Source organism: Arachis hypogaea, chromosome 4 (genome assembly GCF_003086295.3).
Source record: "Arachis hypogaea cultivar Tifrunner chromosome 4, arahy.Tifrunner.gnm2.J5K5, whole genome shotgun sequence".
In the NCBI taxonomy this organism is placed as follows: Eukaryota; Viridiplantae; Streptophyta; class Magnoliopsida; order Fabales; family Fabaceae; genus Arachis; species Arachis hypogaea.
The window spans coordinates 109,755,858-109,768,677 of record NC_092039.1 but is presented as its reverse complement, the minus strand read 5'-3'; the positions used below and the strand labels follow the sequence as shown (position 1 = coordinate 109,768,677).

Genomic DNA, 12,820 nt, shown 5'->3' with positions numbered 1-12,820 from the left:
AATAATAATAATAATAAATAGGTAATTTTCTGTGTACAAGTTGCTAGTAAGTTAGTATGTTCCAACAATGTTAGTACTTAGGCATACTAATAATAGCGTTTGTTTACTAGCTTTAAAAATTATCATTTTTTATTTTATAAAATTTTTTTTCTATTTTTAATATTGGTCATCTCATTCAACACTCAACAGTCTCTACTGTCAAAGCAGCTATCAGAGCATTCGAAAATTCATTTTCAAAACTAAATGATCCTTTTTTTCTGGGTCATCTTTTTACACTTCCATTGAAAAAATAGGTAATTATATAATGAGTCTTTAAAGTCTATGGTGCATACAAAATTTAGATCTCTAATATGATTGATTGTTGATTGTCGATCCCCAACAAATTAGATACATATCCCTTTTGATAAAGGGCCATCTCCAACGAGGATAATTCTATTTACTGTAGCAGTAATGTGTACAAGGTGAACTCAAAAACATTGATTCTCCCTGACCTATCCTAATTTCTAACTAATTTAACGGAGCTAAATTAAGATTTTTACCACATTGCACTCTAATTTCTGGCCTACTATTGTTTTGATTAGCTCTACAGTATTAGGAATCCTTTTTACAAAATAATGCACACCACAAATCTCTTCTAGAAGTTGCCCTGCCACCAAAAATTTATCCAATATGAAACAGCAAACCATGTTCACAGCAACACTACCTGAAATAATAATGCAATCACAAAATTTTTCCATCATTCCATATGTAGAAAATTGAAGCATTGTAGCGAAAAGGAGATACAAAGAGAATCAAAAGCACACACCTCGTCCATGAATTGAAGCTGCACACTCAAAAAAAGCCGTGAAGCAAATCATTTTCTTCGGCAGAACACCGCACATTAGCCATGCTTCAGAATCACTCCTTGAAGAACTCGCTGAATCTGAATCTGCAAAGAGTAAAATAAGAGTAAATTTTAAGTTTTCCTGCTAATAGATTGTCTCAAGAACAAACCAAATAGCATCACCTTTTGATATTTCACAAGATTTTCAGGGATTGATCTTATCTACGTCCAACAACTAACTCTTAGGTTACGTTACCTTGTCATACAATGTTCTAAAATTTAAGAAATTTTGAAAGAATCTAAACATTTATAGTGGAGGAAAAACAAATTCAAGTTCCTATTTTTTTCAATGGTACAAATTCTTATTTTTGACACACAACACAAGCAAATTGAACTAAATTTTTCTCACTGCTAAGTAAATACTAAATAGAACTCAAAACTTAATTTTTTCCTAATTTTAATTATTTTAGAAGTCCTAAAAAAATAAGTCTCTCATAAAAATACATGTAATTGAATTAGTGAGTAGGACCACAACAGAGACACACTTTCCACAAATGATTTCAAAAGCAGCACAAACAAATGATGTCACATACCGTCACATCGGCGTTGGTCCTCCGATCTGTCACGGTATCTTTAGTTGGTGATTTTCTGGTATCAAGTGTGGTGTCATTAGAATTTTGCGTAATTGTTTATGTGAATGAAGGTGATGCATGAAAAATCCTCTTCATATGAGGATGCTAGAGTGGAATATGCCATTTTTAGAACAAGCAAAATATATGCGTTTTGCTAATTGCTCAGTGAGGTATCTATCATAAACAAAACAAATTGAGCAGTTAACATTACAATTAGGATTGTACCATTATCAGTTAACAAAAAAAATTAGAATGTTCAACGAAATACATAGAGAAAAGTCATAGCAATTTTAGTAAGATAAAACTTTCTATTAGTCATAGCAAATTCATATACATATTGCATCAAGAACAGGAAGAGTATCAACTGCCAGCAACAGGCATTTTTTGTAATGCTGTCCTGACCGATCCTTGAAGTGAATATTGGGTTGAGACTCACCAATTCGGATAACCCAATTGGGCAAGGGGATATTGAGTTTTGTAGATCCATAAAAACAAAGTGTCACATGGAGCTTAAGACCCACCTTCTAAACCATCTCAGCAATAGCAAGATAGCCAGACCAGTCATATTTTCCTGCAGCATCTTTCTCAACAATTCTCCACCAAACAGGGAGCTCAACACCTTCAACTCCTAATAACTTCAAAGCTTTTAGACCAGCTGCAATTACTTTAGCATGGTTTAGTGAATTGTAGTCTTTAGAAACTGCATCTAAAGACAAACTCACAAATAATCTTACACCATCTTGCATCATATTATCTTAGCCATGTCAGTTTCTTTTTAATCCTTAACCTTGAACATCATATAACAATACCTAATACATTTAGTTTGACCCAACATGTAACATGAGATTTGAAATGATGCAAATAAATCATAGCAAGAACTTTAACAATATATTATACAGGAATAGCTCTACTAATTAGCATAAAATCCAGATGAAGAAAGAATATCTTATCCACATTTAGCCCATACAAAACACTCTAGAATTTGATTCTCATGGTTTTCAGTTTTCATTAATAAAAAAATCTAGGTTAATGTAAGAAAACCATACCCATACAAATAAAATAATATAAAATCTTAATTTGTGTTGACTTATTAAGTTATTATTCATCTAGCTGAGTGGCTGACGTTGTTGAATAACTCAACACAAATATTTACATACTCTGAATTTAATTTAAAGTTAACAATATATAAAAAAATCAGGTCAAAACAAAAATAATACAGAACTATTTAATTAATTAAAAGCTTCTTTTTTGGTTAAACTCAAATAAAAATCCCATTTTTTCACACAAGATTCTCACCAACTGAAAACAGAACCCAGCATGCAAATCAAAACAGAAAAAACTTACCGATTTGAATCTTCTATCAACACTAAAATATTTCTCCGCTTGAACAGGTTCAGACTAAAGAGCTCTCAGAGTGAATCTAATCCCAATTTTCTTCCACCTAATATTTTCTTATTTTACACGCTCAATTTATTATCATTGATGGCATACCATCTCTATGCTTTTTATAAGAGTAAATAATCATCTTTTACTATAAAAAATTTAAATGCAATGTGACCAAGCAAATAACATATTATTTTCTTCAAGCAAATGCAATGTGAGAAAATATATATATTGAATAAATATTGGTATATATATATGATGATATTAGTATATATACCTAATTAGTTTGTACGTGACCAAGACAATAATTAAGGGAAATGCAGGGAATGAAGCTTACATGAAGTATTGAATAAATATTGGAGTTATAAAAGAATTAGAACTATTTTAGATACTATTAAATTGTTAGAATAAGGTTTTTTTAATATATTTTACTTTATTTTTTAGTGTAACTAAAAAAATAATAATAAAAATAACAATATTAATTATCTTTTAAAAATTATAATTTTTAATATAATAAATAAATAAATATTTTTATATTATTATACTTAAATATTATTATTAAATAAAAAATATTTTTATATAAAATATTAAAATATAAAATTATTTTTATTTTTTAATTTTTTTAAAAGTTCACACAAATATATTCTTACAAATAAAATTTTGTGAAAATAACGTTAATACGTAGTTGATAAATAAAGGTTTTCTAATAATAATTAAATAATACTAAAGAAAGCAACATGTTTTCCACTCCTTGAATTGCACAAAATGGTGTGTCAACATGGGACGTAGAGAATAGTTGAATAATAATTGGAGATTTTATTAATTTATATAGAAAACAAAAAATAGTGTTATTTAATTTTGAGAATTTAATTTTGATATATTGTTAATGTAAAATAATTTTATACGTGTATTTAATTATGTAATATTATTTTAGTAAAAATAATTATTTTTTATATTAACAGTGTAAATAATTATCTAAAAAAATAGATATAATTATATAACTGTATATAATATTTTATCAATGCATTAAAATTAAATTCTTAATTTTAAATGATTAAATGTAGGAGTCAACACAATTCTAAAAGAAATAAAGAGCTAGTATTGTATATTTTATTTTAACTAGTCTATAACAAATTCCATTTCTCAATAATATATGAGAAACCCGAGATTTGGATCCCTTCACTACGAAAAATAAAAGCTTTTTTTTAATCATTTTCCTTTAGTATATATATAATAAGATATAAGTTTTATGGTATTTTTATAGTTTGGATAATTTTCAATAATAATGAAAGGCAAGGTGTGAATTCACGTCGCCACCAGCATTGTATCATAAACTCACAACAAACTATTTATTTAAATTAAATAAAAAGACATGATAGAAATACAAGTTATTGACTTCAGAAGACTCTTTTTAGTTTTTAATGTAAAAATTAAAAATAATACATATAATTTGAATAATGCATTAGTTCAGTAGTGGTTATTTGAATTTGAAGTCTGTGTTTGATGACTTGATGTCATCTTTCTGTCCTAATTAATTAATATTGATAAATAATAATAGTATTGCGTTATCTCATTCCTTTAGTTAATTGAAATATACGTGAAAAAAAGAGAGAGAGAGAGAAAAGTGAGGCTAATTTTTTTTGATACCGGAGGAGTGTGTGAGTTGTGTTTGGTTATGGTGTATATAGGTATTAGACACAAGTGTGGGACAGAGAGAAATCGGACCGTCCGAGTTCTTTGTTAAAAAATTCATTGACCACAAATCGGACCGTCCGATTAATTTTTGTTTTTTTCTTTTTTATTTAAAATCAAATCGGACCGTCCGTTTACACCTTTTGTTTTTTTTTTTTTTTGAACTGAAAACGGACCCTGCGTTTTCAATTTTTATTTTTTTTAATTTTTCCTTTTAATGAAAACGGACCCTCCGTTTTCAGGTTTTTTTTTTTTTAAAATCAAATCGGACCCTCCGAGTTTTATTAAAAAAATATTTTTTTTAGATCTCCTCTAATCGGACCGTCCGAATTCTTTGCTCTAAATCGCTCGGTCCGATTTCAGTTTCCTGATACCATACGCAGGGAAAGCACCCCTATTCTCCATAATGCTGTATCACCCCACATCTCCCACCATATTAAAAATAAAAAGCGGAAAAGTGACGTGTAGAAATTGGTAATGAACAATCCTATCCTATCCTATAACAATCCTTTAAAAGAAGGTTTATGCATTAGTGGAAATCCAACGTGGCTTGCTCCAGATTTTTTCCAAATTTTTTATGTATGATCTTTATTACAATAACACTCCATTATCAAACCATCCTCATTCCACATTTTTACTACTCTTCTGAACATTATGCCTGAATTTTTTATCCTCTTTTTTACGTTTGCTTTACATGTACATAACCTAAAATTTCAAAATTCGAATTTTGAATTCAAAATCAAAATTAAAAAAAAGGGAATTCTAATTTCTATCCGTTCTTCGTTTTCAGTTTTATCTCTTCCTCCTCTTCTTCGATTCTTCTCCTTCATCTTTTTAACCTTCAGTTCCTCTTCTTTTTTTTTGTCCTCAATTCACTGATTCTGTTTTTGTATAATCTTCTTAATTTAAGTTGGAGGTGGAGATTATTGAGTTCATGTACGCACCAAGGAAGAATTACGGCGGTGGATGAAGTTGCAACCGCTATGGTTGTGGATCATAATATGGCGGTGGTGTTGTAGTAGGGGCGGTGGAGTTTGTGATGGTCATCCATGATGTGATGATGGATACGGAGGAGGCAGCGGCGGAAGAGAGCAAATCGATGGAAAGTACTAAATCTCGCCGCCACATAGAACACATGCAGTGACGCTATGAAAGAGAGCACAACAGTAATATGACATTTTTATATTTTTCTTTATCTTTCTATCTAGGTTATTTTCCCTGTTCATCTTCATTTTCAAATTTCAAGACGTTCCTGATGTACGTCCTTTTACAATTTTTTTAAATTTTAATTCCAATTAAATCTGCATGTAATTTGAAATTGAAATTTGAATTTTAAATATGCACAACCTTATCAAGCATTCAATTCATCTCTCGGATAATCAACTTTCGATTTTCTTCTTACCATAACCATCTTTCTTTCTCTATCTTCTCTCATGTCTTTCTCTCCTAGATTTATATATCTCTCTGCATCACTTTTTTTCTTTTATTTTTTTCTCTTTGTCAAGCGGAGAGTTCTTGATGGTATTATGGCACGGTGTTTGTTGCAGAGAAGCAGAGGAAAGAAGTAGAGACACGACAGGGAGGAGCGAGAGATGCATACTGGAGTCAACAACAATGGGCATGCAATTTGGTGCGGCTGAGATGATTCCGATGGCGATAGATGCCACGGAAGATAAGTCACAGTTGCAGCGCCGGAAGCGGCCAGCAACAGTCTTGGTGTGATGATTCTGTATGCTCTGCTTAAGTGTTTATGTACGTAGTAGTGGTCTTCTTCAAATGAAAGTATATATAAGATTTCTAAATTTATCCCTACTCATACTCCTCTTTGTTTCCTTTAATATTATTTTTTATATAAACTGTACCTTCTATGATGAAGTTAAGTGTGTTCCTTATTATTTGATCTGATTTATATGTTCTAATCTCGGTAAGATCTGAAATGTTATTGTTGTTGTGCAGAGGCATCTTTGTCTGGTGTGGAGCTGTTAATGCAAAAAATCCAGAACCTCATTGTTGTTGCCGGGATTCTATTTGTATTTTGCTTAAATTTCATTAACCTCTTTCTCTCTTATATTCAATTTACATCCAATATACAAAACTAAATCAGATTTCAAAGTAATGCAGCATGAATTATTCATTTTTCCTTTAGTATTTGAAGTCCTGGCTTTTGTATTTTCAGAGTAATTTAGGAACTAAGGCAAAAGAAGTTCTTCCTGTGTAGCTATTGTGGAAGGTTTGTATCCACCCACTCTATTGTTTAAAGAAACTTCAGATCCATTGCTATTATGACTTCATTTGCATGACTATTTGGTTTACCATGTTAAACTTCATTTAAAAACGAATATTTTTGGGATGGCTCACTTTCAAAATACTCTCTGTGTAATGTAATATAGGAGAATGACTGTAATTCATTTTGTCTCAACACACAATTTTACCAATTTTTCCTTTATCTAAATGGCTTCTTTTGGTGATTCCACATTCAAAACTAATGTTAGTCAATAAAATCCGAAAACCATGAGAGTTTGAGACCGTGAGCTACATGAAAATGAATGTCAAAATGCAGTATTTAACTTGGTTACAGAAATTTATTCACTCCTATGCATAGTCTACTACTCTCTTTTGATCTGTTTCATCGTCCAATACCACATTCCCATTCTGCACACGCATAAATGTGTTACGTAAATGTGTTACGTTTTCTATATGCTATGCTGTCTATGCAGTTTTGGCAAAAATTTAAAAACGTTGCTGAAGTTAAAACATTTTTTAGTATGTTACTCATTTTTATTGAGCTTGAAGATTAAAAGTGTTTCATCTAAATACAGTTTTAGCATTAGTCTTAGGCTTTTAGCCTTTTCTCTTATCTTTTAATTCAGTTTTTTCCCAATTTTTGAAAGGTGCAGATGATTTTGCCACAAGTTGAAGTTATTACTGCTTGATTTTGATGATTATATAGTTTTATTGCATCAGGTATCATTTGTTATATGTTAGTACTCTCATGTTATATTCCGACCAAACTTTATGAAAGTATCTTTTTCTTCCCAAAAGATTAATTCTTTGTTGTTAATAGTGTATTTTTCGTTGATCTCTCTTGAATCCGCTTTGTTGCTTTTTATCTGTTCTGAATCTGCTATAGCATATAGTTTTTTCAATTTGTTCTCAATTTAGCTTATATGTTTGTTACATGTTTTTAGTTGCAACGACCATGAGCTAACATATGATTCAGGCATTCATGTATCCATTTTCTAAATTTGATATTTTGATTTCTTTTACTTTTTCAAGATTTATTGCAATTTGAATGGTATTTTATAACATTGTTGGTTCTAACCTTTTTCTTTTTCTCCTTTCAGGAGTAGAATCTTTTAAGCCATCATTCTTATCTTTATTTATTTTTTTCTATTTTCAAATTTTCTTATTATTTGATTCATTAATTAAAATATTTGAAATTGTTTAGCACCCGAATTTTCAGTTTAGTTTAGTTTATCTACATGGATTTAAACTATGAATTGAGTTTGAGTTTAGTTTTGATCATTTGGAATTAGGTATATTTTGAATTATACTTAAAAAATAAAAAATAAGGTTAATTTCGAATAATGTATCTTTATCTTATAATAATTATTTTGTTTTATTTTAATTTTTTATATTAGTGCAATAATTAGTTTTATGCTTTGCTCAACTAAGGGACCACCCGTGGATTTGAAATATGCAGTAATTTCTAATTTTTTATAAATGAAAAAGAGTTTTAAAAGATAGTATGGTCATTAAAATTTTACTAACTTATATAAGTTTAAAGATATCATGGTCATTATTTTGCTTTTTTTTTTTCTACACTTTTCATTTTTGGCTCCCTACAATAATTATGGATGGTTTAAAAAAAATTAGTATGTTGCTTCATGTTTTGATTTGAATATTTTGCATTATTAGGTGTTAAAAGGTAAAGTGATTTGCATGATGAAAAATATGGTACAAGAAAAAATTCATGGAAATATATTACAATTTTATTGGTAAATGTTGTACATGTCAAAATTGACTATTCGAAGTTGGTATTAGATAACAAGATGGATAAAGTCATAAAAGCCAAGAAACATATAAACTGGGAGGTGCGATTTTTGGAAAACAATAATTAGCCTTAGACATATTTCAGCATCTATTTGTTGTGATGCTACGAGAACATGATTTAATAAAAAAAATGACATGAGTTGGATGCTACAAGAACGTGATTTAATAAAGAAAATAACATGATGTCGAATAATAAAGAAAATGACATCATGTCAAACAAAACGAGACACTTAAATGTTAATAATTTTAGAGATAAAATGGTCAGAATGTTAGATTTTTCTAATATATTTTTGATATACAGATTGATCATTTTATTATTAAAAATTTAAAAAATGAATAGATAATTTACATTACTATAAAATTTATTCTTTTTGTATTTAATAATAAAGTTCAAGTTATATAAATTTTGAAACTAAATATTTGGAGTTTAAAGCAAAAACAACTTAACTGAAAATAATATAAGATACGTTTAAAGAAAACATAAGATCTTAGTATTTTTTTATTTTTAATAGTTTATGAAATTACGTAAATTAAATTATTATAAAAAATAATTTATGTATTATAAAAATTAATTATTATATATATTAGTTAATAGTTTTTTATTATTTAAGTTATCTTTAAGTTTTAATTAACATATATATATGATATATGATATATCTAATATTTTATTATTATTTTTGTGCCATCCCGTGCAACGCACGGGTCCATGCACTAGTAGATAATTAAAAAGAAGATACATACACATTACTATTCAGAAATGAACAAAATAATAAGCAGAAAATATCTTGGGACATGGTTAAGGCCAAAACTATATTCTCTCTAGGTCTGAACATAGCTTCTATGCTGAAAATTGAAATAACATTATTCCTATAAAAAGACAAGTTCCCTATATTATTCTAATAATAAATTAAATCAAAGAGTTCATTTTAGTTTGTGTTGATCAAATTGGAGATTGGATATAAGTTAAAAGAAGCAAAGGCAATCAATAAGGTGCGTTTAAGAAAATTGAAATATTAAAATTATTTTTAAAGTAATAATTTATTTATCATGTAATTAATAATTATTCTAAAATATTTTTATAAATTCAATACTAAAAACTGAATTCAAACCGTATACAAAAATTCTAAGAAACTGATTTGATAATTAAATATTTTTTTAAATTTTAAAAAGAAAATATTATAAAATTGACTATATATAAGTTTAAGAACATTATATAAAAAGAAACCATAATATATAAGACATTAAGCATCATGATGAGAATATTTTATAAAAAGAGCAACCCATATAAAAAAAAGCTTTGACAGGACCATCTCAATCTCGTTTTTGTCACACTCAAAATTGATGAAGCAAGGAGGGTATACAATTTCTTTTGCGATCCATGTTAACTTGAGCGTTAGAGTCTTTGCAATAGGAGAATGGTGGCAATATCGTGTCTTCAACCTACTCTCTATAATTTTGTTCAAGTAATTCTTAAACTCAAGAGAAAAAAACACTTCTGAATAATGACGCCGTCTGTGGAGACACGTTGCTTATCACATTCTCCTCATTCTAAGTTCTACCCAAGATGAATTTAGCACAACACATATTCACAAGATGAACAATATAAAAAAATGAGTAAAAAATACATGGTCACAAAAGACAAGTATTAAAACACATAATACAAAAGTTTCCACAAAAAAGATGAAAATATTTACAAATTTCAATTTGTGATTACATCACTATACGTTTCAAAGACTTATAATTGCTAGACCAATTAAATGGTCGATAATTTGGAGGCTTAGTAACAACTTAAAAATTGTGAAGCAAGAAATCAAGAAAAAGGTTTTTGCAAATTTACCAAAAAGAACACAACTTGACACTCAAAAATAAAAATTTACAAAGTTGGAAGACGAAAACTCATTTTCTACTAATGAAAAAAATATTAAAATCCTAATTAAACTCTTTGAAGGTAAACCATATTCATACTTAGACACGTAAAAGTATGACTTTAGAGCATGCAAAATAATAATATGAAAATTTGTGGTAGAAATAAAGGAATAATCTTTGAATAATTATTTATTAAAAAAACCATGAGTCAACTAATCTAAATAAGAAAAATTCATTGTTCAATTGTCCAAACAATTACTTTAGATCGGAAAAAATTTTATTTAGATAGATTGCATTTAAATGAAAAGAATTCATTATGCAATTGTTTTAAGAGAAATAATTTCTTTATTTTTAAACTCAATATTTTTACGATTGAGTTACTATTTCAAGCATAGTAAATTTAATAATTATTTATTATGACAATTTAAATTTATTTTGATATGTCTTTGTCAAAATCTCAAAAACTCAAACGCTCAAGCTTACAAGCTACGAGTTGGGGTATCCACAACGAAAAGTTCATAAAACTGAAAAAAAAAATTTGACATTTAAAGAATAGAAACATTGACTCTTAATCCTAGAATTACAATATACAAACTTTGATTTAAAAAAATCTAACTTCCAAACTCATAAAGTAAGGTGGCAACCTAGGATTGATAGAAATTATGGCCAAAGATCGAATTTTATAAAAAAAAGTAAACAAAATAAAAAGCTTCACCTTAAAGAATGAGACACTTGGGCTGAGATCTGAAACTCGAAAATTTTTTTCGATAGAAATACATACGGAGTTTGGAGGTTTGTTCTAGAATATTTTTATAAGCCCAATACTAACAACTGAGTCCAAGAGTATAAGAACCGTACACTTCCTATTATTGAGGATGACGAATTCGGGACATTAAAAATTTGGAATAAGAGAATAGTGGTAATATCATGTCTCTAACCTATTGTCTATAATTTTATTTTAGGTAACTCTTAAATTCAAAAAAAATTCTAAACAATAATTATGTCAAAATTGACCATTTATATTTGAATAATTTAGTTAAAAAAAAATTTTAAAATAGTTTTGCTAGTTGGACTTTATGTAGAGAAAAAAAGTTGTCTACTTAATTAGAGTTTATATAAAGTTTTAAATTTGCTCTTTCAAAATTTAAAAAAACAAAATCTATTATCAAATAAAGTTACTTAAATCAAATTGATTAACTTTTTAGAGTAAAGTATTATTTATGTCCCCAACGTTTGGGGTAAGTCTTAAACCTATCCCTAACGTTTTAAACGTCCTATTTTTGTCCCAAACATTTCTAAATCGAATCAATGTTGTCCTACCGTCCAAATTACTAACATTTGGTTAACGGCGTTGCATACATGGAGGTTACTGTACACCGTGTACAGGGCGTTTTTATGTGACCGTTATTGAATTAAAAATAAAAGAAAAAAGAAACAGATAAACAGCAAAGAATGGTCCTCTTAGAAACCCTAATTCTGCAAATCTTCTCTCCTCTTTGATGCTGCACCTTCTGCGGAGCTCGACTTCTCTAGTTGAAAAAGGATGGAGGCTGATGCATGCCAATCTGAAGCGACACACGGCAGCAAGCAGGCGACACGAAATAGAAACCAGGCACGTCGAAGGAGGACAACTTGCTACTGTGGGGAACGGCCTGTGCTCGCCACCTTATCGACCGTAGAAAATTTCGATCGGAGGTTCTGGGGTTGCGTTAACTTTAGGGTAAGTTTTAGCCATGCGTTTCTTGTTGTTGAGTTATATGTTTTGACAATCTGTAGGTGTGACTCGATTGTGTCATATTTGGTATAGATTGGAGAAGAATGCGGCTATTTTGTATGGGCAGAACCAGAGGAAGAGCCCCCACAAGTTTCAAGGTTAAGGATGACGGTCAGAAATTTGAAGAGCAAAATGGAGAAGGTTGAGTTCAGGTTCATGGTTGCAGTGGGAGTTGCTTTAGTTGGATGGACAGTTGCCCTAATATTGGTTTGTGAGAAAACAAGCAACACCAAATTTGGGAGACTTTTACTACAATGATGTTGAGATAGTGAGATTTAGGAGAATATCATTAGATCCCAACTTGTGCTCTGTATTTTTGCCTAGAAATAGCACTGATGTTGACATGGTTGGTGTTTTGTTGAACTGAATGAAATTGTAATGAAATGATGTTTTGATGATTTAAGTTTGGCAAAATGTTATGTTGTGCTTGTGTAAAAAAGTGCAATGATATATTGTGCAGCTGCAATGTTATATTATGCATTCTGTTTAAAGTGTTTATATTTTGTAGCTGAAATAAAGTGATACATTTTGCATTCTGCTTAAATGAAGCAAGTTATGAGCATGACAACAATCTGAACTGTAATATATTACTTAATC

General features: G+C 29.2%; 2 long non-coding RNA genes across 2 annotated transcripts; one reads left to right on the top strand and one right to left on the bottom strand.

Annotated features, from left to right (window-relative positions):
- Positions 1 to 336: 336 nt before the first annotated feature.
- Positions 337 to 2,600, bottom strand: LOC140184347 (uncharacterized). Its single transcript, XR_011880802.1, has 3 exons — positions 1,417 to 2,600; positions 806 to 928; positions 337 to 703 (listed from the first exon to the last, which is right to left on the bottom strand). It is a non-coding gene; the product is annotated as an uncharacterized lncRNA (long non-coding RNA).
- A 2,472-nt stretch (positions 2,601 to 5,072) lies between these two features.
- LOC112797222 (uncharacterized) lies at positions 5,073 to 7,992 on the top strand. The gene is made up of 3 exons (XR_011881374.1): positions 5,073 to 5,696; positions 6,078 to 6,282; positions 6,487 to 7,992. It is a non-coding gene; the product is annotated as an uncharacterized lncRNA (long non-coding RNA).
- The last annotated feature ends 4,828 nt before the right edge of the window (positions 7,993 to 12,820 follow it).